Source organism: Podarcis tiliguerta (assembly GCF_965153285.1).
Source record: "Podarcis tiliguerta genome assembly, chromosome: 7".
NCBI lineage: Eukaryota > Metazoa > Chordata > Lepidosauria > Squamata > Lacertidae > Podarcis > Podarcis tiliguerta.
Window position 1 is genome coordinate 53405700 of NC_139540.1, and position 25151 is coordinate 53430850.

Consider the following 25151-nt stretch of genomic DNA (forward strand, 5'->3'; position numbering starts at 1 on the left):
GTAAGGAAATAATTATTCAGTATGAAATACATAATTCTTGTACCTGAATTTTCATTTTTTATTATATTTTGTTTCTGTTGTGTTTCTGCTCTTTAATACAAAAGGCCCTGCCATTTTACTTGGAATTATTGTTCCTTGTTTGGTTTCCAAACAAGCTGATTTGATCATGTTCAGGTCTGTTTTGAAACTTGGCTTCTATGTATTTTGCTAATTGGATTTGGGCTTATATGCATCCTCCATCCACCCAAAAACCTAAAGCTTGCAAATAAAATTTTGTTATTTAAAATTAACCCCTTATATATTTTATTCCAGGCTTCATTGAAGAGTACGCATGAATAGTTTACTTTGCTGTTAGCAGCTGTCTAGCATTAGATGAGCCATGTCTGTGACTTGTTTATTCTACTACTAGTGTTTAATATTTGTTGAATACTAACCACATAATAAGTACCATTCTTCCATTTTTGTCTTGTTATTCCATCTGCTTTCAAAATAAAGCCACAAAACGTATTACTTCCCTTCGTAACTGGGTCAACCCTTTTAGCAGAAGTTTGGCTAGCTGTTTAACTTTGGTTAGCTCCTTGTTCTTTGTTCTGACTTTGCTCTTTTGGTCTGGTTATGTTCAGCTTTTTATTTCTTGCACTTATTTTCAGTTTCTTTAGCCACACTCTATATTATCATGCTTGCTTAGAGCATGTGTTTCTAGGGACATTTACAAACTATTTCTCCTTGTTCAGGGAATGAGCACCTCCGGAACATGAATGGCTGGGTGGAAGTTAGATCACATGTGTTTGTAGACAGATGTGTAATAGTGCGTAAATTTGGTCTGAAGTTTGGCTTGTGGACTCATAAGGCAGACCCTCCAAGTGTCCCTATTTTCCAGGGATGTCCGTGATTTAGAGAAGCCATCCCAGTTTCTTATTTGATCCCGGAGTGTCCCACTTTTCCTTAGAATGTCACTATTTTCACTGGAGAAATGTTAGAGGGTATGGAGTTATTGACCCCTGAGCCATCTGAAGGCAATCTTGTATAGGGAAGTTTTTTAAAAAATGTTTACTGTTTTCTTATGTTTTTATATATGTTGGAAGCTGCCCAGAGTGGCTGGGGCAACCCAGTAAGATGTGTAGAGTATAAATATTAATATTAAAATTATCATTATGCAATGGGATGTCCCTATTTTCATTGGAGAAAAATTGGAGGGTATGATAAGGTACTCAGAGAAGCAATGGAGATGAGATCAGAGCTCTTTAAAAAAAATATATGAAGAAGTGGTAAGGAAGTAAGGGGGGAGGAAGTTACCATGAATTGGAAAGATGGCAAGAGAGAGAAAGGAAGAGAAAGAAGGTTGTACCTTCTTTCCTTTTCCACTGTCTGAAAAGCAGGGAGGAGGTCAAAAGAATAGACTTTTCTCAGCTATGGCAAGGCTTTAGCAAAAAGAAAGAAGGGGAAAAGGGAAAAGAAAGCACCCAGGCCCATAATTCCAGAGAAAGCCAGGCTGCATTTATCACAGCAAGACCCTTTTTTGCAATCTCATGGAGGTATAAAAACCAGCATTTAACAGTGCATTCCAACTTAGGCAGATTCTCTGCCAGCATCATGTTCTGGTGAAGGCTTGTTCAGTTTAGGAATCCAAAACCAGTTCTATGTTTGGTTGATCAAAAATTCACAAAAGTGGGGTCCCCTAGAATGGTCATTTCCAGAAGAAAATGCAATTGCCTTTTCCTGCTGAAAAAAGGAGGGGAGTCTATGCTTAGGTGTATTTTTAAACCATTAGTCATGATGTGGCACATAGCAATCAGCAAATGTCACCATTAGGTGCCTTTTAAGGGAGTTTAACACTGTTAACTGCAAAAAAGGTTGTCTGAGCATACTAGCTAAGAACATTCAGTAGTGGTATTCCTTTTTTATACAACACTGTTATGTCTATTATTATTAATAGTAGTAGTAGTAAGTTGCTTGCTACCTAAACGTCTCCAGGAGACTTATAACACATTTAAAAACATAAACATACACTGTACCATTAAGAAGCATACAAGATGCCAACCATTCATTAACATATATACTATTTTTCATTTTTATCAGAAACTGATGAAAGAGAAATAAATGTTTTGCTATCTAAATGAAAAAGTATTTTGTTAATCACAGTAACACACACACACACACACACAGATAGAGAGATAACAACTGCACAATAATACAAACAAAAATCATCATTATAAGCTTCATATGTAGAACAAAATTTGTCATTTACCATTAATTGCTTCATTTTACTTTTTGGGTTTGAAGTATAGTTTCTAAAACCACCACCACACCACCCACACCGCTAAGCAGAAATTGCAAGTTTAGACTATTAAGACTCGTTAATTTGGAATTTCTAGTACAGAATGAGGGAAAATAGCACATAATTTCACCAACTTTTTGACCTGCTCTTTATTTGGTGTTGGGGGAAAGCTTTTAAAAAAGAAATTAGCATGCACTTTAGTTTTTCTTTGGATTCCTTCCCAAGTATATCTGTAAATATATGGAAAACCTCTTAAAAAGGAGCATACTCTCCCCCCCCCAGTCATTATTATATAAAGCTTACTGCTTCCTATGCAGAATTTTTCAAGCAATATTTTAAATACATATCCCAGGAGGCAATTCACAGGCATACTGGTAAAATTTCATGTAAGTGATCTGCATTAACAATCTTTCAATCTCTATTGACATATAATAGTTTGACATGATGTTTTGCAAAGGATATATTCACACTGATTTCAACAACATGTAGTATTTCGAGGTTTTATTTTCCAAATATCTTCAGGCATCTTCATTTCATTTTCCTTTTGCTTCCAGGGTCTCTCAAGGTATATTTCAGTGCATCTCAAGGCACCATCAAAGCACAACATGTATTGAAATTTAGGGGCCTGGAAGCAAACTAGTTGATCACAGCTGCTCCACATTGCATGGAGTATGAGATGGTCTTATGAGTATTCTTTTCTTGTCATCTGCAAAATATTTGAATAATATTAAAGGATATGGTGAACAGGTTATATAGTTCATTAGAAAAAACTGTGATCTGACAGCAAAGTAAACTAACCAAAAAGAAAAAGGAAAAAAGAGTGAAGTGTGTTCATTTATCTCATTGCAGATTGTATCTAATACTGTACAGTTGTAGTGGGTCAGAAGCATTGAGCTTGGAATAATGCTCAGTAATGCAGATCATTGTTACAGGCATTGTGTCAAATTCTTAAAGGTGCTTTTCATTTATGTTGTCGTAGAATGGCAAATAGGTAAACATTAAAAAGAAAGTGTGAGCAAGTATCCTTAAAGCTGATGAATGGGAAAAGATTAGGTTTGGGGGGGATATTTTACATTCAAATGCTGTTCATTTTTATTACCCCAAACTACCATTCATATAGCCTATTTCTTCATATCTTTGGAACAAGAAAATATTCTCATAAATCATTGCAGATTTGTTTCTATGACACTGCTTATAAAATAATGTATCTAATGTCGGGCAATACACTTATTAAAATTGAAGTATTGCACCTTTAAACTAGGTATACATTCGAACTAGTTAGGTCACTTATAGTGGTACTGGTCAAAGCAGCTGATATATGTCTAATACTTTTCACAAGATTGGAGAACCCTTAGAGTGCGGTCTTCTGATCAGCTATGCATATAAATATCTCCTTGCATGTGATAGTCAAGCATGCATAACTGACTACAAGCTTATAGCCATAATTTCAGCTGCATGTCAAGTTACAAGTGCAAAAGAGATATCTTCAATGTACACTTTTTCTCTTCTTTTCAAAAGGATGTTAACATTTAATTAGAACAATAAAGTGTAATAGTGAAGTAAAAGAATAAGCATATAAAATTACAATAGTTGAAGGGTGTGTGTGTGTATTCTGTGTTCAGGATATTTATTTAGTAGAGAACACACAGTTCACTTGTGAGGTAGAGCTTCTGTGTGGGAGTCGTGATGCATATTTAATGCATGACTTAAAAAGAAAGGCAGGTTCTGTGACTTTTGAGCAATCTTAGAAAAGTAGATTTCATGCCAATTCTGATAAGGAAAGCTTATAGGAAATACATTTTCTCTCTCCCCACCCCCTTTGGACAATGTGTCATATTTCACAGCGGAACCCTTCACATTTTCATATTAAGTGATTAATTGTTGTAAAGCCTTTATTGTATTTTTATTGCATTTTCTGATCCAAACAAACTAAAAAAAAACCCAACCTCCCATTCCTTCCAAGTATATGAACCCATTAAATGGGGGGCAATCTATGACACAGCTGAGTGCTGAGTTCATGATTCTTGGACCAGCCTCAGGTAAAGAGAGAAGAGGGTTCAACTGCTCATGATTTTCCTTCTCCCATACTCAGCTTCTAGTACCCAACTGAGCTCCAAGAGAATCCTGCCAGGCGTGGTGCCTTGCAGTCTTAAATGTTTTCCCACCTGATGCCTACTTTCTGTTTACTGCTCCCCAGTTTCTTTATAGTCTCTGCCTTCCATGACTCAAGACAACAAAACTCCATTATTTAGCAATGGGGCTCTGACATGATGTAGCATATCATGTTTTTTTCCTTACTTGTTTCCATACAAATATGACTATCAAATAGATATCAATAAACAATCACAATAGTTTTTTGGAGTAACAATGAATGCACTGATCAATGTGTTTTTCCAATCAGCTAGGTTTATTTTGCGTTCTCTTAGTTCCTTTGTCATGGTTAGAATCTTTCACAACTCCTGTGTTCAAGATTATTGTGTAGTTTACTCCTTTTAATGTATTTTGGACTATCTGAAGCAACTTTCTAAAAAAAATTAAGGCTTTTTCATAATAAAAAACTATAAAAAATGAACTAATCTAAATGAAAACAGAAAAAGAAAATACAAAGTCCTCTCTCAAAGGTAGAGTCAGACTCAAAAGTCTCGTATTTATTGATTTTCCTTTCCACATAAAAAGTCTAAAAGCGGTTCTCTATTTATTCATCTTTGTTCACACAAAAATCTCTCCACTGTGGTCATACGTTAAAATAATATTCCATAGTTATTTACTTATCGTATATTCATAAATTCACACCCAGTTCCATCTCTTCCAATCCCATTTCTAATGTTACTTGTTGTGATTCTCTAATCCTTTTTTATTTCCACTTCTTTCCTTCTTTTTCTGAAAGAAGCTTCAGAGGTTTGGCAGCTTTCCCCCTCTGAATTCACTCTATATTGTGCACAGAATCCTTTCTTTCTCAATTATATCTCTGCTAGCTCAGGATATCTCTTGATTTCTGCACCCATGGTTTCATTCCACTCCTCCAACATCTTAAGTCCACCATTTGACTGTTTCATTTCTCTAGACACCTGTGTCATTGTCTTCTCCATTGCATCATATACTTCCTCCAACTTTACCATTTCACTCTACTGTTCTGGCAATCCTTTATTGAAATTGTTCCCCAAAGCTTCTGTGACTTCTTTAATTCCACTTTCATCAGTTCATCTCTGATCTCTTTTAATTGCTCATTCAATAATTGCTGTAAAATGACAACAGTCAATGGGGTGTCCAACAATTTATTTGCCATTCTGAATGATCTTATTAATAGCCCAGTCTCTACCTTAAGATCTTCACATCTCTTCCTTAAGAGCTTCAGTCTCCCATATCAACTTTAAGGTCTGCAAAGCATTCCTTATCAAGCTGCATTCCTTTCCCAGAGTGACATAGAACATGTACTTTCAATTTGAAATCAGCACTTTTCGTTGAAAAAAACAAAAAGTTAAAAGTAAAATAAAATAAAGATCTCTAACAACAAGAACAGCCCTTGGACATTTAAAACTTTGCAAACAATTAAAACATGCTTTTCTTTTGCTTTCAGTCTTTTAATGATAATCTCTTTTTAAGATAGAAGTTAGCTGACACTCCATATACCCCAGTAATGATCTCTGTCAACGAGCTGTCAACAAGAAGATGTTTAGTTTGCCATGCTCCTCCCCTGGAAGCCTATCTGAAGCAACTTCCCGAAGATTATACTGTTTTGTACTGCAGGGGGTGGAGTAGGGCTGAAATAAGAACCATATTTCTTCAACAGACATAAATGATGCTCAGTGTGCTTTCATGTACAGTACTTAACAAAAAATATTCTGCCAGAAGGTAGTGACCCACAGGCAGCTGAGCACTATGAAAGCTATAATTTTTTAATAAAGACCCTTGCGATGTGGATCTGCTCTGACGTGTAAAGGTTCTCATGCTAGCACAGTTTCTGCCAGATTTTGCATTATTATCTTTAGGGTTCTGTTTTAGGAGATAATTTTTATAAAATCACTGTTATAATGTCATATTATGGAGCAGGAGTTCCTCTATGGCATGCTGACAACAACCAGTTCTCTCTTTTAAAAAGTCCCAGAGGCATAACTATAGAGAGAGAAGTTGGAGGAAGGCACATCAGATTTGAGTGTGGGGGGTACAGGATCATAGAATCATAGAGTTGGAAGAGACCACAAGGGCCATCGAGTCCAACCCCCTGCCAAGCAGGAAACACCATCAGAGCACTCCTGACATATGGTTGTCAAGCCTCTGCTTAAAGACCTCCAAAGAAGGAGACTCCACCACACTCCTTGGCAGCAAATTCCACTATCGAACAGCTCTTACTGTCAGGAAGTTCTTCCTAATGTTTAGGTGGAATCTTCTTTCTTGTAGTTTGGATCCATTGCTCCGTGTCCGCTTCTCTGGAGCAGCAGGATGGTTTTCTGGATAACACTGAAAATAACCAGGTTCTTCTTGGAAGAGAAGGTCTATGCTACTATTTAAAATTATCCATTGCAGACGACTATAGCAACTTTAAAATGGGATTCCATATTTGTGGTGAGGTGGGGTGGATTGAGTTCTTTACCCCCCACTTAGCTCATTGCTAAATGTAGTACAGTACTTTTTTAAAGCATACAAAATATAAGATCAATAAAGCCTTTGGTTATGGGATGTTTTATGCTTCTTTTAAACTCACTCATGCTCCAAAAAAAGCATGGGAAATCATACATTATGGCTCATTGCCTTAAATTGCACCCTGTAAGCAGTAAGAACATTGTACTGTTGTACAGATCTTGAAAGAAATAAAAGTTGAACAAATGGATTGTTCACATGAATCCAGGTATTTGTAAATTAAATGTCAAACAATTGCACAAACCAATCATCTGTATGATTCAAGACCTTATGGCTTGAAAGGTTGGATTAGATAATCCTTGTGATCCCTTCCAATTCTAGAGTTGTATGTATGTGTGATTTCCTGCCCCCTCAGAATTTGCCTCCTAAGATGGCTGCCTCTCTCTGTCTCATTGTAAGAATGGTCCTGGTTGCTGTTAAGTCTGGCTATCTGCTGAGGTGATGGTGCACACTGCTTGCATACATTGCAAAGGAATATAGGAAACAGCCTTACAACAAATCAGGCCGTTGGTCGATCTAGCTCAATATTGTTCACACTGACTAGCAGCAGGTCTCCAGAATTTCAGACAGGACATTCCCAGCCTGGGATCTTCTGTGGGTAAGGCAGGTTCTCTGCCTGAGCTACAGGCCTCCCCCATTCACAGATGCAGTGAAGGTCAAGCAACATTTATACATCTGAGCCACAAAATACACTCAGTCTTTAAATCCAGTTTCTATTTCATAGTCATAGAGCTGGAAGGATCCGCAAGGCGCATTTAGTCCAACCCTCTACAATGCAGGAATCTTGCCCAATGTTGGGCTCGAACCCACAACCCTGAGATGAAGAGTTTCATCCTCTACTGACTGAGCTCTTTCCTAGCCATTATGTTTAAATTTCACAGTTGATTATTTAACCTGCACTGCAGCTGATGAGGTAAATATTTTTTGATTTAGATTACAGTTGGTGTGTAACAAGCATTATTTTACCAGCAGCAAGCAGAATTTATGCCACTATTTGGGCTATCAGTGATCCAACTTATGGATGATATTCCCATGACTTTTAAAAAGAGCACCAAAAGCATGAAGTTTTAAAGTAGACATATTAAGCAATAAATAGTAGCACTGAAAAATCAATTTAAAAAACCATAGGTAGTTCTTATGGCTAATTTAATTAAGTCTGTATCATGTATAAAACTGCATTTACAAGTCAAGTTATAGCTAGTTGTTCTTATTGAAATGTAGCTCTCGTATACCCTGTGAAAACACAGTGACACACAACTAGCTATAAAAAATGAAATATTCCAACATATCCAATATATCTGTGAATAAATGAGATGTGCAGAAGTAAAAGGGGAAAAAACAACTTAGAGTTGTCGAAAGAATTACATGAGAATAATAGAAGGGTGGGTTTTTTTCCCATTTTATTGATTATTCCCAGAACTTTAAGTTTCACAGTTAGATTGACAACTGAGTTATTTGCCCATCCCTAGTGACTGACAATAGATAATGGAAAGGCTTTTACCATGATATAACAGCACAGAATAATTTCTAATTTACTACTGTAGTTCTCATCAAAAGTACCTCAGCAAAAACACTAGATTTATCACTTCAATTACTGGAATTTCACATTTAGTTTAAAGAGACATGTTTCTATAATGTGACAGGCTTTACACATTCTGAACTTATTCAGACATTTCGGCTATCAGAATAATCAGGCACAGATATAAATGAAAGCAATTGTTTTAGTTTTATAACTTTCAGTTCTTTCTGCTTGGCAGTGAATGAAACAGAGCCTAAACTCAGGGTCTTTGCCAAATGAGGCATATTTTCAGACCAATTTTTTCATTCTTTTTAGATATCATGTTCCCAATATTTTATATGAGAACTAATAATATACCATTGAATCAATGATTACAAATCATCATGCATTCTCAGCTGCATTTGTCCAGAAGTTGTGGCTGATATCCAAAACATTTAAATAATCAAATCTGATCAATTAGCAGTAGTGTTTATAGAGGACAAGAGCAGCCTGCGACAAAATGTTGCCATATGGAGCATTCATATTCACAGTTCAGCCCAGCCAGCCATGCCCTGTTCCAGCATGCTGCATTCCACCCTCAAAGCAGCCAGTGTTCCTGGCCACTGAGCATGCTCAGTCCTTATCTTGTAGTTGGGGGCAAAGAATCACTTATGATTTTTTCCACCTAAATATGTTTTGTACTTATCTTGGAGTTCTCCTGAGCCTCATTATAACTCCGTCTTCTCTGCTGATGGTGCCATTTTGGCTACATATGGATCCACTCCTGGAAAATGAGTTCACTATGAGTAGATTGCATTATTTTACTGAGGGCTGGTAACATCTGAACTTGGAGCTAAAACCTCTTAACCCGGAGAGCCGATGTGTCGCTTCGGTGCTTTGCTTCTGGTTAAAATGCAACTGTTTATCTCATTACTGTGTCCTTTGACCATACAAGCCTCATCAACTTCCACTCATTTTCCTTCTCATTGCATTTTCAACAGAAATTCCTTGCCAATACAGTGGTGCCCCGCAAGAAGAATGCCTCGCAAGACGGAAAACTCGCTAGACGAAAGGGTTTTCCGTTTTCAGAGGTGCTTTGCAGGACGAATTTCTCTATAGGCTTGCTTCGCAAGACGAAAATGTCTTGCGATTCTTGAGGGGGTTTTTTCGCTCCCCACCCCCTTTTTCTAAGGCGCTAAACTGCTAATAGCCTTTTAGCAGCTAATCTGCTAATCCCTTAAGCCTTTAATAGCCGCTAATAGCCGCTAAACCGCTAATAGCGCTAATCCGCTAATAGGGTTGCTTCGCAAGACGAAAAAACCGCTAGACAAAGAGACTCGCGGAACGGATTAATTTCGTCTTGCGAGGCACCGCTGTATTTTTGTTCTTCTCTGTGCCTTGTCCCATTTTCCCTGTTTGCCTTCTGTATATTTTCTTTCCTCCTTGCTTGTGCATCACCTTTGCATCCTTCCCTCTCTTCAAGGGCAACAAAAATGAATTATCTCTTTTTGTACTCAAGACAGTCCCCACTGTGAGGTAGGCTACACTTCAATGATAGTGATCTGATCTGAAGGCAATGTTAGCATAGCGCCAACAAATCTAGATTCCTCCAACTTTTAGCCCTAAACCTTTGTATCGTCTAAACAGTTAGAATTGTGGCATTACAGTGGTACATCGGGTTAAGTTCTTAATTCGTTCCGGAGGTCCATTCTTAACCTGAAACTGTTCTTAACCTGAAGCACCACTTTAGCTAATGGGGCCTTCTGCTGCTGCCGTGCCACCGGAGGACGATTTCTGTTCTCATCCTGAAGCAAAGTTCTTAACCCGAGGTACTATTTCTGGGTTAGCGGAGTCTGTAATCTGAAGCATATGTAACCTGAAGCGTATGTAACCTGAGGTACCACTGTATTATGATTCAGATCCAAGTGCCAAGACTGAATAAGATTTTTCTTGGTTCATCATCCAATGTATATGAGGTGTAGGATTGTGCTTTGATTGAAGCCCAGGTGTAAATATCTCAACAATAGCATCTGCTTTATTAATTAGGCAAACTGTTTAGCCAGAGGTAAATAAGCAGTTTTCTTATTGAAGGTCTATGAAGTCAGTTAACATAGGGTTGCACGATCCCTGTCTCAGATCACAGAATCACAGAATCATCGAACTGGAAGGGACCCTGAGGATTGTCCAGTCCAACTCCCTGCAATGTACCTTTATAGCTTGTGTCCTGTTACTCCCGTCTAGATTGATGTTAATCCTCAGAATGTCCCAGTTATGACTACTCTTTTTCTGTATTTTATTTTTAGCATTCAGATTATTTTCTAATTCTGATAGTTATTTTCCAAAAGCAGGCAAATCCATGTGACTGTGTTTTGCACCTCTTTCCTCTCCCTGCCCCCAGGTGGCAGAGAGACATACAATCTGAAGCTTGGGAACAAACTTGGAAGTATCACAACATTGTTTGGGTAGGCAGGCTACAGGCTACATTAAGACACTGTGAAATATGTTATGCCTGGCTATTGGCAACATAGGTAAATTAACTGCACCTATGTTTCCTTTTGCTTTATACGTTGGTGTTTTTAAAACCATTTTACATGTCAGTTCTTTTTGTGCAGTTTTTTCAGGCTACCATAATATGACTCTGAGATTCTTAGAAACTTTAATATTTCCTTAGTACTCACTAGTGGCAAGTCCAACCTCTTTTTTTAGTTAACCAACAATAGTGAAAAAGCTTTAGAGAGGGGAAGCTTATGCGCCAGGGGAAGTCCACATAGAATGATGACTGCTTGTTGAGAAGGGGTGAGAAACTGGGGCAGAGAGGAGGAATGGAGTAAAGTATCTTGGAAGATGGTATCACTTGAAGCTTGAACAGGAGTATTTCACTGGGTATTCTATACCTGCAGTGTATTTTTCAAGCCATAACTTATGTTTATTAAGACTAAAAATACATTTTGCTTAATTTTTTGTGAACAGCATTCCAAAACATTGACTGTAGTGGGCCTTATTGTAAGAAGGTTAACAACAACAACAACAACAACAACAACAACCACCACATGAGTGGGTCTGGAGCCTGTGTACAGGATGAGGGCTCTAAAATATGACATTAAGTCTTAATAGGCCAGGTGTTGGGAATCTTTGACCCTCCAAAAGTTGATGAACTGCAACTTTCCAGCAAGCATGGAAAACATCATTCCCAGCAAGCATAGTCAATGGCCAGGGAGGATGGGAACCATAGAATTGTAGAGCTGGACGGGACCCTGAGAATCACCTTAGGAGTTGTAGTTCAGCAACATCTGGCTCACCCAAGGTTCCCCATGCCTACTGGGGGCTTATAATGCAAACCTAATCACCTACTTAGAAGGAAATCCTGTTGAATGGAGCAATGCTTACTTCCATATAAGTGGGTTTTAGGGTTGCGGCCTTAACCCATTGGAGTATGGGTAACTCTGCAATATATGCAGAGGCTTTACCAGGTCAAAGTGTTGACACTAGACAAGTTTATGGTTGAGTAGACAGATAGAGGTTAGTTCCATGCTAGTAATCCAAGCAAAATGGGTGAAGTTTGATATTGAAGGTGGTATGACTGAAAAGAAGGGTGAGATTAAGCAGAACCAGAGGGCAAGAGTGGGTGAAGATTGGGATAAAAGATTGGGGTGTTTTTTGTCACAGGAATATAAGGTTATGTCATAGGAGCAGCGATAGATGGCGACTGTTCAGCAAAACATAGGGGAAACAAGGGTAATTCACGGGCTAATGAGGTACCTTGACTTGAAGAGGCACAGGGATCAGGACAAGATATAGAGTTTTTTACGGAGCAAAGCTCCCGGAAAGACCCTGGGAGATGAGACTCTGTGAAGCCGAAGACGCTGACAACTCTGCAGCCATTAGCTTCATTTAATAGCTGTTGCTATGGAAATTTGGAATTTTTATTATCATAGATAAAATAAATCAAAATTAAAAGTTTGGGATAAGGAAGCATGCTTTGAAGGCACGCTTTCAAACAGTTGTGTCTGACAGACATGCGCTGCAGCAGGTGTTAGGAAATCATGGGATAAAACTGACTGAAGTATTTTGAGAAAACTGTGATAATGTCAATGGCAAAATTTATTTTACCAAGTGCAGATGTAAGACATCAAGTTCTCAGACTGATGGCAGAATTAACAAAAAAAACACCATCTGCTTCAATAATTATCTGGAAATACTCATATTCTTGGATTTGTTTTAATACCACTTAGTTTCCAGCTTTATTTTATCTGTGTTTGTACACCAACTAGACTAGATTTTGCAAAATGAAGACTCATTCCATCTGATCATTTAAAAATGTGTTTTTGCATGAATAATGAATCTTTGAATTGTTACTAAACAAGCAAATTATTTGCGTATGTGTCACATCGGTTATCAAGTTTGCACATGTGACAGCTTCAACAGCCGTCATGTAAAATGCATAGAGCTTGTAACCATATGTTTTTGCTTGACAAAAAGCTGAAACTCAAGATCAATTTTCAATATGGAATGCACAAATTAACACTTTAAAATGTACCACAATATGTACAGCTTGGCAAAATCTGCAGAAATAGCACGTTTCTAGATATTAACTGATATCTTTGGATTCGACCTTAAGGTATTCAATCATTTTGATTAAAAGACTGATTTCTCATAAAACCACAGTCTGTTGGAGGCGCAAAACCAATGACATTTGAGCATTCATATATTTTCATAAACTTTGAACAATGTCAGTGAGACACCTCTTCAATCTTGGCCACACAACAGCAGGGTATTCAATCTTTCTTTAGCTTAAGACAGAAAATTTGAATATCAGCATAGGGTTATTAATGTGACAGTTCACATAGTGTGAACCATGTTGATTCTTAGGAAGCAGATCTGTCGAATATATAGTGTATGTGCTTTGCTCTTATTCTTTAAGGAGGGAAAAATCAACCAGAGATCCTAGACTCCCTTTCAAAATGAAATTGATGCCCCATAATTCTTTATGTGTAAAACATAAAAAGAGCTGGCATCAGGTTGCCAATGACACAAGTATTGTTTTCATACTATTTTTATTGCTTGTTCATACTCTTTATACTGACTATTAAAAGTCATAAAATATGCGTTGCAAATTTCATTGTGCATTATTAGCCTTTTTTTCTTGTATGATTTCCTTAATAAACAGCCTCATTAAAAATGACTGAGCTGTAAAAATTAACTACTTGACTGTGTGTGTGTGTGTGTGTGTGTGTGTGTGTGTTTGCTGGTGCTGTTTCTGCTTGAATTTAAAGACAACTTTTCCCATGGATTTTCCTTCACATTAGTCCTGGGCTAGTATAATCAATTTTGTATATATTACATCATGTTGCAAGTGATATGCAATGTAGGTTGGAGGGGTGTTTAAAAAAAATACCCTATGCACTGAATGAGAATCTCTCTCTCTCTCTCTCTCACTCACTCTCACACACACACACACACACACACACAAACACCTGATAACATTCATTAGGATTTTTCTTTTTCTGTTGTTCCCTGAGCAGCTTGGGAGAAACCAGATGGGCTGTAAGGGGAAGATGAGCAATTCTGTCCTGCCCAAACAGCAAATGTGACAACACATTGTTTAGTAAGACGACAGTGAGGTGCATGTGTTAATATGTTATAAAGCACCCACAGATGTCTCTAAAATTTTCACAAATGTAACCCTGCCAAGTTAAGAAACAACACAGTAACTATCACTGTGATAGTAGGAAGCTTCATTGTTGTCATTTTGTAAGGGTGAGCTACCAGCAGCTACAGCTGTTGAAAACAATATGATTTGCTTAACTCTTTGTCTGTCCTATAAACTCAGTTAAATTAACTTTGTAACTAAGCCAGAGGATTTATTTTTTGTAACACTTAATACATTTTACACTGCCTCTTATTTTGGTAAGGATTCACTTTTGAAACAACTGATTTGAACATTGTACCCATAGATGATAAACTTTCAAGAACAAAACATCATTAATGGTTTAACAGCAAACTGTAATACTACGCAATAGCTACTTTATCAACAAATGAAACTCTTACGAACAAAAAACAAATCCAGTAATTAGCGTTGGATTAAGGGATTTTGTTCCAAATGTCTCATTAGGATCTTTTGCAAAATGGTAATAATAATATCTGAACATTGTATTGTGGCTGGCATTCCAAAACTGCATAACCAATTCCCTGGACCCAAGGGTCTGATCATTTATTTCTCAAAATGCAGGCCCTTATGCCATGTAGCAAATAATTTTTAAAATGGAGGATACTTTAAAAAACAGATTGTGATATATAGCATGGACTGTCTAGTGTTAAAGAAAAAAGTACAGTCATACCTCGGGTTGAAATTGCTTCAGGTTGAGCGTTTTCGGGTTACGCTCCGCTGCGACCCGGAAGTAACCGAACACGTTACTTTCAGGTTCCGCCACTTGTGCATGCGCAGACGCTCAAAATGACATCACGTGCATGCACAGAAGCGGCGAATCACAACACACGCAGACGCGGGTTACGTTCTGCTCTGGATGCGAATGGGGCTCCGGAACGGATCCAGTTCGCATCCAGAGGTACCACTGTAGTGACAACTCCCATTGACCAGTTACAAGCCCTTGGGCACACCTAAGGTAGCGTTCTGGATCCTAGCTTGGTTATGGTCATACCGGAATAAGTGCATGATGCCACCAGGTTGCTCACGCTAAGCAAGTCTGCGTCTGGTCAGTGCCTGGCTGGCTGGCTAGCTACAATTTCATATATGCTGTCCAGGTTTCCATGCTGGAAGGAAGGTGGGCTAATTTCCAGAGGGGTAGACATATTGGAGCAAACGCAACAAAAGAGTCATAAAGACTAACAAATTCATTGTGGCACAAGCTTGCATGGACTGTATTTTACTTCATTAGATGCATTACATTTTATCCTCTGTTGCAGATACATGTATACCCATATGTGTATACATTCTGCCTCACACCTCCATATTAGAACACTGTCTCCCTAGCACAAAGGTCACCAACCATTTTGGACTAGTGGGCACAGTTTGAATGTTGAGAGGGTGCTGGGGGCACCAGTCACAAAATGACTGCCATGAAGCAGATGTGGTGTAACATAAATTGGCTGCCACAGGGAGCATGGCATAACACAGAATTAGAGAGACAACCACCCCCAGAAACCTTGCACTTTCCATGGAAAGTCAACTATGTCCTGCTGCTCCTGTTTATGGAGATCAAGCACACACACACTGTTGCTGTCTAATAACAACCTTCATGGGTGCCATAACCCTAGTGGGTGCCAGGTTGTTGACCATTGTCCTAGTGCCTTGAAATTGTTGAAGACTGTCATTCAGTATTCGTTCATGTCCAAAGGAGTGTGGGCCTAGGTCTTCTACTGTGCTGATCTGAAAAAGAAAGCCCTTGCTTCTCATTATACGGCATATGTATGTACCTATAAATGTATTGTTATTAAACATGTTGCATGCATATGGAGTTGTAAATACTTGGGACAGTTTCCCCAGAAACAAGCAATGAGAAAAGCTGCATGTTAGGGGATAATCTGACAAAATTATAAGCATTCTAAAACAGAACATACTGTTTGCTAATGGCATAGATCTGCTTTATTTATTTTGTTCAGTTCTTATCTAATCATTCTCTGTCCTTTTCTGCAAAATGCATTAGTGACTATAGACCTGATTTATTCAGGAAAAATTCTCACCAAACTCAGTGTTTGGATAAGCAGTGAAAGATAGGTTCCAGTGGAAGTCATGCTATCACTGATCTGTGGGAGGATAGTGATAGGAACAATAGCAGCATAAATTCAGAATGTGAAGGGTTCTTCTGACTAGTGAACAAAAGCTTTCTTGACTGGTCGTTATGGGTTCATGTAGAAAGTTCATTGGAATCTGTGGTGAAATATTTACTTAGAAATAATTTTAAGCTGACTGATAGGAAAGCATTCCACTTGATGCAGTTCCATATCCATTTCTATCCCAGAACAATGACAAGGCTTTTCTCCAACCTTTGCATTTTGCAGTCACAACTCTGTGGGTGAGAAGCCTCGGGAAAGCTTTATTTTATTTCCAGCAGTGAACTCTTTATAATAAGACTGGGGAGCAGCAATTTATCCCAACTCTTCTTCCTCATCACTGCATAATAGGAATGGGAAGGAGGTGTACATGCTACTACCAGAAAGCAATAGGATTGAAATACCTGATTTAGGCAGGGAGTTTATGCATTCCAATTGAATGTAGCTTGCTTTCAAATAGAACTTCATTATTGGCAGAGTGAAGCATTAATGAACTAATTAATTAAAAGTATTTCTAAATCTCTTAAGATTTTAAAAATTTCTAAGCAATGTAAAACAGTAGAAATTATGCAGTAAAAGAATAAAAAGCAGAGCTAAAAGCACAGTGGTATAGAGTGCAACCTTATGGATCTGGAGAAGACTGGACAAATAATCTGGGGTCACATATGTGATGTGGGGTAGTTGGCAATGTTCTGGTGCTGCCAATACATCTATTCTAGTTCTAACTGTAAAGGAAGCACATGTTCAGATTCAGTACTAAATAGTAAGCACACATATACAATACATATAAATTTCTTTTATTCCTTTTTTAAATGAATGCTTAGAAAGGATAGATATATTATTTATTGGCTTTTTGCTAATAAAATTACTGAGAATTGTGGTGTAATGCTTGAAAGCTACAGCTGTGTTTGTTGCCCATTATTATACAATGAAGGTATTCTTTTTATAACTCTAGGGCAATAATGAGCACTAATTTAGCTACCCTAAGTTGTCAATACATGTTTTATTATACCTGTGGATCTGTTTCCCAGTTTCCCAAGGTAATCCCCCAGTGGAAGTACTGTTAGGCATCAGCCATTTGTCAGGAAGCAGTTTGTTTTCTGTTTCATTGCAGAAACTCACATACAGCTTCGTGGCTATCAATTAGAATTTTTAAAACAGTGAATGCTCACCATTGTCAACCGCAGCAGCTTTTCTTTCCACTACAGTAAGAAGCTGCTCTATTGCCAATGACGACAACAACAACAACAAAGGCCAGTGACTATGTTTGTGTCTTGCAACATATGGTTTATTGGTTTTTACCTGTTGTTTGTTGGGGACTGTTGTGAGAATTGTTTAAAGATGCCATGTAAAATATTTGTGCCTCAAAATTCAGATGATAATATTTTATTGCTTATGCTTCAGTCTTCTACTAAATATATGTTGTTATGTACATCATAACAATAAATCCATACAATATAATAAAAACTAAACTAAAAACAACAAAAATAATATAATGCTATCTGTACTTTACCAAAAGTAACAACAGTGATGATGAAAAATGATTAAACCTGGTAACAACAAAACTAGGTGCAACTGGTTAGTGTGTCTGGCTGTTAACCTGAAGGTTGGTAGTTCAAGCCCAGGGACGGCTGTGGTCGGGATTCCTGCATTACAAGGTGTTGGACTAAATGTCCCTTGACATCCCTTCCAACTCTATAGTCTATTCTATGCCAGCCTATTGAAACAAGGTCTCCACATCCTGCCAGAAGACACACAGAGACATGGTTCACACATCACATTAAGGCAAACTTTAGCTTAGTGGAACTAGACCAATGTGTGGGTTGCTGGAGGTTTTGGCTTACTGCACTGTCCAAGCATGGGTTTGTGCTTAAGTTCTTTCCTCAACAGCCACAAGTTGTAGCCACTGCATTTTGTACCAGTGGGGCTTCAAAGACAACCCCATGCAGAGTTTATTTCAATAATTCAGTCTTCTGATAACTGAAGCCAAGGCTGTCTTCTCTAGGAAAGGTTGCAAATGGCATGGACACACATGTCCACAAATTTAACCCTTCATTTGTGGTTTGGTTCCTCTGTATATTTCTTTTGTTTGTCTCAGTTTCATAGCTTGCCACATTTCAAAAATTTGGGATATGTAACAAAAGCAGAAAATCCCTGGTAGTCTGTCACATTAAAGTGGCATTAAATTTTCTCTACTTGGGCTGCTGCAGACAACTCATAAGTCCTGAAAACCAGCATAGGCGACACTTTTGGAGGTCTTCCTGTTTGGATTTTGGTGAGTTAACTGGGAGGGAGCCATGAAGAACACTTGTCTTCTCATTCATGCTATCTAAATCCAGTACCAAAATGAGGTTATAAGAAAGTGGCTACCAATAGTTGGACGCGGGTGGCGCTGTGGGTAAAACCTCAGCGCCTAGGACTTGCCGATCGCATGGTCGGCAGTTCAAATCCCCGTGGCAGGGTGCGCTCCTGTCGTACGGTCCCAGCGCCTGCCAACCTAGCAGTTCGAAAGCACCCCTGGGTGCAAGTAGATAAATAGGGACCGCTTACCAGCGGGAAGGTAAACGGCGTTCCGTGTGCTGCACTGGCTCGCCAGATGCAGCTTGTCACGCTGGCCACGTGACCTGGAAGTGTCTGCGGACAGCGCTGGCTCCCGGCCTATAGAGTGAGATGAGCGCACAACCCTAGAGTCTGTCAAGACTGGCCCGTACGGGCAGGGGTACCTTTACCTTTACCAATAGTTAGCTAAGGATAAATCAAGCTGTGAAAGTGAATGCTTTCTATTACCATATGGTTTAAACCAGGAACAACTGGTGCAGGGCAACTGCTGCCACAAAATTTATAGCAAATGCAGTATGAAACTGTTTCAGAGAATTCATAGGGCTTTAGTGCAAGTAATCATGATTAGTGTACAAACATGCCCTGGAATCAGAAGGCATTTGCTTCCCACAGTGCATTTTAATATGACTCACGTTTCCTTGTTCATAAACGTACTTTCTGGAGAAAGGGAAAGGTGATAAATTAGAAGTATCTGGACCTTTGAAGCCAGTGGTATAGTGAATAGACATTTGTTCTACCTGCATTGAGGAAGCGCTCTGGATAGCAAATTACCTCCTGTCCACTTGCTTGTACTCCAGGAGCAAGAGATTTTCTCACCTCTGGCAAGATCCTTCCCTGACCCAATTTCTTCAAGAATTCCAAAGAATTCTGGGACTGGAGTATCTGTCCCCGTTCACAAGGTGCACTTGCTCTGAAGCACACTCTCAGCATTGTAGATGAATAAGCAGGAACAGCAAGGTCTAAGCAGAGGAGTGGAGAGCAGGCACATTTGCATAGCAATTCAGTCCTCCCCTGAGGGCTCTTTTGAGGCTTGCCTGATAAGAGGAGCACAACAAGAGGATTCATTTCTGGCATGTTTAACTGTTAGCTATCTGTAATTGTTTGTGTGGAGGATTAACTCAGGAGGCGGAGGGAAGTGTCCAGTCCAATTTTTTTCTTTCCCCCTTCTTGCAATTTGGCACTAAAGCAGAAGGAAGAAGCAACCTTTACAGAAGTCCTGACAGCATCTGTGTCACATACGTGTGTGTGCGCACATGCATGCACATCCGTACAGGGCTTTTAAATGTTTTCTTTTAAAGCTGCTCAGAGCAACAAAGGTGGGAAGAGGTGCAGAAATTCATACTGAAAGTAAGCATATAGAATTGCACTGTGTCAGTCTTTTAAATCTGTAGTATTCTTATTTATTAAAAGCCTGCATACAGTTAGTAATCCATATATCTATTCCTAGTACAGTGGTACCTTGGGTTACATACGCTTCAGGTTACAGACTTCCCTAACCCAGAAATAGCACCTCGGGTTAAGAACTTTGCTTCAGGATGAGAACAGAAATCATGCGGTGGCGCAGCAGCAGCAGGAGGCCCCATCAGCTAAAGCGGTGCTTCAGGTTAAGAACAGTTTCAGGTTAAGAATGGACCTCTAGAACAAATTAAGTACGTAACCAGAGGTACCACTGTAATGCTAAGAAGTAAGGCCTAATGAAATTGTAATAGGGTTGGACTTCGCAGCTGGTAGGTGGACAATAAAATCTGGCTAGTAAGTCCCACCACAGTTTGTAGATCCCTACAACTCACTATTTCTAACGGTAACTCCATGGGAGTGGGAGGCATGATATATTCTATGTTTATATCCTTGGAGGAAGAGCAGGATACAAATGCATTGGATGGTGATTTTCTTTTTATACAACAACAATCAAAATAGAACTCCATGGTTGTTTTTTGCAAGCTATTCGAATTACTATCAATATGATACTAGGCCAATGAACTGAAGTCATTTCAAGCACTGAGGGTATCTGAACGTGGTTGGTGCTGGACTACAAATTATCGGCACCTTTTATGAATTGTCTGAATGCTTTCATCTCCTTTCAAAAGCATGTCATCAGGAGAGTAATCTATTAATTGAAACTTAAAGCTCAGCAATGGACTTTTTTACCTTACAAATGTTTTGCTCAGCCAGCTAATTCTTTTAGTTGAAGTACACGTTTTCCCCAAACTAACATGTTTCATTTTGCTAGAAGTTGGCATGGATCTCATTGGTAGAAGAAATTATGTTTGCGCTTCAGCATTTGTTAGCCATGCAGGCCAATGTGTGTATAGCACAGTGTGGTGCTAGAATCTCATACAAATTGTAATTTGTGAAAAATGAACCATGTAGCGGACTTTGTGCTTAGTGTTCTCTTAGTAAAAGTAAAAGATCCTCCAGCAGAATCTTTGAAGCAGCTGGTCAGATATTGCTAATCTCAAGTTTCCAGAACTTGCATTCAGAATTATTATATGGTTCTTGAAATCAAATTATGGTTTAGAGATTACAATGGACTTGAAGGCATGTGATTTGTCTTTTGGTTATGAACATTTTCCAGATATTCATGTGCAACTATAGTCATAAGGTATATTAACTATTTGCCCCTCCCCATAATAGAAGTATTTGCAAACCATACAGTTAAGCAACTTGCAGCCTTCTTTAAAAGATCACTTTTATTAATTAGTACCACTAATACAAACCAGAGATACATTAACCTTTCTGCTAGTGTAACCATTCAGGAAGAGAGTAATAATATCTATACATCTGAAGACTACATCTGAAAAAGGAACAGTAATTTTACTATATGTTGTTTGTTTGCTTCCTCTTTCCCTGTAAGATTTCAGTTATATTTACTAAGGCAGCCAAGCTGTGACAGATGAACCACATGATAACATTAGTAGAAGATCCAAATCATCATTTCAGTTGCAGCTCTTACACAGTGAAATAAATTGAATGTAAACTAGTTATCCCTGGCCAGCAAATACACAGAGGTGCAAAAAAGACTTGATTATTTTCTTTCCACTCCATCAAGCCACATACTGGCACCTAAAGAACCTTAGGTTGGAGGTAACAGTAATGGAGTCCTTATGGTTTGCAGGATCTGAAGAAGTAGGCAAAATGTCAGGGAAAACCCAGATGTATGGCAACGCAATGGAAAAAGCAGCGCAAACAGCTCAAAAAGCTTAAAATCTCTATTTTGGGGTTAGGTTTCCTTAAACAATTTGGATTTGTTTTTTTAAAAGGCTTAAGAATTTTGCGGTTATCCTAAAGAAAAAAGCTCAATAACTTCGTGGGTGTTTTACTTTTTGAAATATGGCAACTCTAGAAGTAGTAGTAAATCAACAAGTAGTGGAAGTTTGTTAATCTGATTTGTGAGTGCTAATCAACCTGAATGGATTTGCACTTTTCCTGAAGAGTCAGGTTGTAATCTGGGAGTGCTGCTGGTTTGCTTTTATCTTTGGAATGACATCTAACATACAAAGCACAAAGCACCTGCTTAGGTTGGTTCACAAGCTGCAGCTATCTTGAACAGAGATAGCCTAGCCACAGTTTTCTGTGCTCTACTAACATTCTGTTTGCTAACTACTAGAATGTGTTATACATCATGCTGCCTTTGAAGACTGTAAGTAGTACAAAATCCTACCTGGGAATTGTCAAAGAGTGAGCCAGCAGTAAATCACACTGTTCAAAGTCGGGTTCATTCTTTAGAAGCAAAAATGAGATCTTTGCTGAGTATCAGGCTTAATGAGCACAGCAGCTCATCTCCAGTAGGTCTTACCCCATGAGTTAGTTGCTGAGACTGAAAGTCCCCACCTCCCCACAGCCATCTAGGTCCTCTCCTCTCCAGGGCTTTCCCCTAAGCAATCAGAGACTGTGTCTGTGTGCAGCCTGCTGCTGTGCCACCTGTTTTAGTCCTTTTCTGGTTCTGGGAGACAGGGGAGGGGAACATGCTGCAGCAGAAGGGCGAGACACTCAGGACATTTCACCAGTCTAACTCATCTCTGCCTCTTGGCCTCCCTCCTCCCACTTGCTGGCTTCAGCTTATGATTCTGGTCTACCCTCCACCACAGACTCTCCAAGCTCACTAAGCCCTGTTACGTCTTCAGCTTGTAACACATCCTCTTCCCAGTCCTCTCCCTCTGACCACTCATCATTGTCCCACCATCATTTTCTGGGCTCTGAGTATTCTTTCCTTGGTGGTTCCCCAGCTGGCTCCTTCCACCATTCCTCTGTGTCCAACCAGTCCATGGCATCAATGGGCACATGAGTCATATTTGTCAGTTTGAAACAACAGCACTGGTTCCAAGTCAATTGCCAACTATAGATCAAAGTTCTTTTTTTTAAATAAAATAAAACCTCTAAGGACCTGCTGTTGTTATTATGATCTCCTCCAAAGTTTCTCCTCTGGGTTCCACCTACCGCCAGACATAAAGCAGGTAGCCAGGGGATATGTGTCTTTTTCCATTGTGATGCCCGGATTGTGGAAGGCTGGCTTGGCACCAGATCTCTCTTCATATTTTTCCAGGCCTTTTAGAGTTGACTTTAATGCTGCTATATCTCTCTTATTGGCTGTTGCCAGTGCCAGCTGTTTCTATTGATTTTTCTGTAAGCCACTCTTGAACCTTCCTGGGTGGGAATGAGGGGAGTTTAAATGTTTTAAATACATGTAAATAAGTAAGTTAGGTAGACTGAGTTGGAAGGTGAGAGCTAAAGAATTGGCAGCATACCAACAGAAGGAGCCACTGTTGAGGAATGGCAATTGGTGATCAGTGTGTCCTTTGGTTTTTGGCTGTATGGACATTTTGTTATGCTACCCATAAGCTTAGGAATGTAGGCAGTTGGTGATATATGCAATTCATATCTTTCTCAAGGACTATTTACTACTCCTTGTTGAAAAGAGAATCAATAGATTCTTTTCCCACGAGCAGGAATCATTTTTAAGAATATGGGGTAATTTGTCAAATTATTAATTACTTTTCTTTTATTTTGCTAGTTTGCATTAGACAGATGGAATTCTGATCTTTAACAGCCCCATGACTCATGGAACTGCTTGTGTACTAAAATGCCATTATTAACACAACAGTAGTTTTCAGCAGTTGGTAATTATTGCCATAATTAAACATTTATCAAGAAACAAGTATTTATCATTCATTAAACTTTCATTAAAAATCCATCTTAGCACAAGCTGGATTAGCCAGCGATTTTCGAGTGATAGCTTCTTAACTTCTGGCAGGAACGTGGAGAAAGATATACGTATGGTAATGTTCCAGGAACTGTAAACATTATAGGATTTTGGATGCAGTTTTTAAAAAATATTTATTAGGCTTTGACTGGTATGGGGAAAATAATAGACATTATCATTTGTGTTTTCCAGCTTTGACATTTTCTAGCATCACTTCTGGTGGCAGGAATACACACCATGTAACTGCTATATAGGAAAGTGCTCAGGCAAAGCGTGTTCTCCTTCATGGAGAGCACATGTTGCGGTGGGGTCTAACAGGACACCCCTCTTGGTTACTGGGTGGGACCGTTTGGATGGCCATGACTGTGATTGGACCAATTTGGGTTGTTTGGGAGATTCTGATGTTACCATTTAGTGCGTTGGCCCGAAGGTTATATATTCTTGGCACGCAGCTTTTTTCAGTCTCTTTTGCTGCTTGCATCGGATCGCCCGCCCACCCTCCCTAATTTAGGGCTGTTGCGCTTGACCTTGCTATGCCTGTCATGGGGTCGTCTGCTTTGGGGGCAGGGGCCTGGTAGGAATTTTGTCCATTTGGCAGATTGGCTGGCGCCATTTGGTTTTTGCCTACTGCGTAGCGAATCGTCACAACTTGTAAGGTTGTGGTTAGGCATTGGTTAAAATTTGGTTGGTGGAGGGGTAAGGATTGGCTGTGCCTGCCCCTCCAATGTTGCTGCTGCAAGGGAATTCCATTAAAGGAATCCAGGGGTTTGCCATACTTTTGTCCGTATCCCTGGCAAGGGGCTAGGGCCGTGCAAGCCCATGGGAGCATGCGGGGAGGGGTGATAGCCCCATTCTCTCCCCAATATTGTTTTCCCTTACTGGTTTTCGCTGGAATCCGGAAGTCAGTTCTGTCCCGGGCGGGGACAGATAGTTGTAACCAATGCCTAAGCAACCATTCTCATTATGTATTTTAATAAAGTTGTGGCCAAAATTATGTCAAAAACCTTAAACAAAATTTTTGTGTGAATTGTGATTTATTTAGGGGGGTGGCTTGGGGACCTCAACACACAAAGTAATTTGAACTAGGAGAACTTATATATGGTTGTCTAGATCATCAAATGTATAGTAATACTTTGGGTGCCGCCCCCATCTCACTAGTGTGGAAAGTACTTTTTTATCAACCGACAGAGATATTTTGCAATGTATCCTTTTAAAATTAATCTCTGCACCCTGAGCAACACTGGGGTAGTACCCACAGTTTTCCAGAGTTTGCTCACTTTGACTCATTCAGATCATGCACCAATTATATTTTCCAGATTGGTAGCGGCAGCTAAACTGACTAGTGTAAAATCTAGTTTGCAGGAACAAAAATAATCGTTAGTGGTCTTACACTACTCTTGGTTCCA

General features: G+C 39.1%; 1 protein-coding gene and 2 long non-coding RNA genes across 3 annotated transcripts in view; 2 read left to right on the plus strand and 1 right to left on the minus strand.

Annotated features, from left to right (window-relative positions):
• The window catches only part of LOC310681861, a 7669-nt gene extending 5504 nt beyond the window's left edge, over positions 1-2165 (plus strand). Inside the window, exon 2 of the long non-coding RNA XR_014513660.1 lies at positions 1-2165. This exon is cut by the window's left edge and continues 4834 nt beyond it. This is a non-coding gene — a long non-coding RNA (uncharacterized lncRNA).
• Positions 1-25151, plus strand: part of ZNF407 (zinc finger protein 407) — a 331438-nt gene that overhangs the window by 276625 nt on the left and 29662 nt on the right. The gene's annotated exons all lie outside the window — the stretch shown is intronic.
• LOC310681863 overlaps positions 2763-25151 on the minus strand; it is a 49481-nt gene continuing 27092 nt past the window's right edge. Inside the window, exon 2 of the long non-coding RNA XR_014513662.1 lies at positions 2763-2984. This is a non-coding gene — a long non-coding RNA (uncharacterized lncRNA). The remainder of the gene's footprint in view (positions 2985-25151) is intronic.